Source organism: Mandrillus leucophaeus, unplaced genomic scaffold, assembly GCF_000951045.1.
Source record: "Mandrillus leucophaeus isolate KB7577 unplaced genomic scaffold, Mleu.le_1.0 Scaffold43, whole genome shotgun sequence".
Taxonomy (NCBI): domain Eukaryota; kingdom Metazoa; phylum Chordata; class Mammalia; order Primates; family Cercopithecidae; genus Mandrillus; species Mandrillus leucophaeus.
The window spans coordinates 2,723,901-2,726,549 of NW_012104587.1; positions in this window are offsets into that span (position 1 = coordinate 2,723,901).

The window sequence follows — 2,649 nt, forward strand, 5'->3', positions numbered from 1 at the left end:
TTTTTTTTTTGAGACAGAGTCTCGCTCTGTTGCCCAGGCTGGAGTACAGTGGCACGATCTTGGCTCACTGCAACCTCTGCCTCCTAGCTTCAAATGATTCTCCTACCTCAGTCTCTCGAGTAGCTGGGACTACAGGCACGTGCCACTGTGCCTGGGTAATTTTTGTATTTTCAGTAGAGACAGGGTTTCACCATGTTGGCCAAGCTGGTCTCGTACTCCTGACCTCATGTGATCCACCCACCTTGGCCTCCCAAAGTGCTGGGATTACAGGCATGAGACACTGTGCCTGGCCTCTTGCTGTCTAATTCTTATTTACCTTTTGAAATGAAGCTCAGATATCAACTTCTGTAGGACATCTGCCCCCTCCCCATCTCAACACTGATCACAATCTAATGGAACCACCTACTTGCTTTTGTTTTTCATTTTTTTGTGTTTTTCTTGAGGCAGGGTCTCACTGAGTCACCCAGGCTGGAGTACAGTGGCAAGATCACGGCTCACTGCAGCCTCAATCTGCCTGGCTCAAGCATTCCTCTCACCTCAGCCGCTTGGGTAGCTGGGACTACAGGTGTGTGCCACCATACCCAATTAACTTTTTATTTTTTATAGAGACGGGGTCTTGCTATGCTGCCCAGTCTGGTGTTGAACTCCTGGGCTCAAGTGATTCTGCCTGCCTCAGCCTCCCAAAGTTCTGGAATTATACGTATGACCTGGCCCCATGTACCTGTTTATCACCTACTGGAGGCTGTGAGCCCAGAGGGTGGGGCACCTGTCTTACCCTAGCAACTTACACAGTTCCACAGCAGCTGGTACACAGTAGGTGCTTAACAAATGGTTGCTGGGAGAATCAACCTCAGGTGTCCCAAGCACCACCTCCCCAGGAAAACCCTTCCTAACTGCTCCCAGCTCCCTAACTGTCCCCAGCTCCCTTCCTAACTGTTCCTCCCCTCCCTAACTACCCCCAGCTCCCTTCCTAACTGCTCCTCCCCTCCCTAACTGCCCCCAGCTCCTCTCACTCCAGATACCCACACTGCTAGGTCCAAGAAGATCACTTCTGCCAAACCTATCTTCATTTTACCAACATATCAAAACCTGCTCCTTGAAGGCAAAGTCTTGCAATAATAGAAGTAAGAGCCAATTTCAAGTGCTTATTAGTTAGTTTTTCACAACTACATTCCCAAACCCTATTAGTGCAAGTACATAGTAGGTGTTTAAATATGATTGTTAGATAAATTAGTGGAGGAATAAACAAATGAAATGAATGCATATATATACCAACTACCATGTGCAAAATGCCTTACCTGGGTTATCTCATTTCTTCCCCACAGCAGCCCTATTTTCCAGATGAAAGGCTGAGGCTTCGGGTCACCTGCCTAAGATCACACAGCTTGATGGTGGCAAAGCTGAGAGCCAGTGCCAAGCTGGGTGATACGGAGACATATTTTCAAAATCCTGTGTCCCCTCCCTTTCAGTTAAGATGCATGTGGCTGCAAGTAGAGGAACAGCCACTCAGTGATGATTTGGGCAAAGCAGGCATTTTATGTTTCCTAAGGAGTCAGGAGGTCAGTGTCACCACTGAGAGGCTCAGTGGTCATCAATGTCTCAGGTGCTTCTCCTTTCTCAGCATTGTCCCTTCCACGTATCAGATTTCTCCTCATGATCACTAGATGGCTGCAGTTGCTCCAAGCATCCCATCCACTGAGGACAATTTCCAGAGTGGGAAAGGAGGGGCAGGGAGCAGGGGCTTTCTCCTTGGCATTTGTCTTGTTATCAGGAAGAACAACCCTTTCCAGGAATCCCAGAGCAGGCCTATGCCCCTTAAAACAATCCCTAGCAAAGAAGATTAGGATTCCCAGGCTTGGATTGGACCCATGGTACTTGTAGTCCAGCACACCTGCCGTGACCCCCACCCATCACCCGAGCAGAGGTGGGGCTCTGCCATTGTCTTAGTCCATTGTGCTGCTGTAACAGAACACCTGAGACTGGGTTATAAAGAACAGAGGCGCCAGGCATGGTGGCTCACGCCTGTAATCCCAGCACTTTGGGAGGCCAAGGCGGGCAGATCACGAAGTCAGGAGTTCGAGGCCAGCCTGGCCAACATGGTGAAACTCCATCTCTACTAAAAATACAAAAACTAGCCAGGCATGGTGGCGGGCACCTGTAGTCCCAGCTACTTGGGAGGCTGAGGCAGAAGAATCGCTTGAACCCAACCCAGGAGGCGGAGGTTGCATGGAGCCAAGATCATGCCACTGCACTCCAACCTGGGTGACAGAGCAAGACTGACTCCATCTCAAAAAAGAACAGAGACTGGGAAGTCCAAGAGTATGGTGCTGCCATCTGGTGAGGACCTTCCTTTTGCATCCTCCAGTGACAGAAGGCAGAAGGGCAAGAGAGGGCAACTCCCTCCATCAAGTTTTTTATTAGGACACCTAATCCCATTCACAAGAGAGGAGGCCTCATCTCTTGTGGTGAAACCCCATCTCTACAGAAAAATACAAAAATTATCTGGGCATGGTGGTGTCAGCCTGTAGTCCCAGCTGCTTGGGGCATTGAGGTGGGAGGATTGCTTGAGCCTGGGAGGACAAGGCTGTGGTAAGCTGAGATTGCGCCACTGCACTCCAGCCCGGGTGATAGAGCCAGACCCTGTCTCAA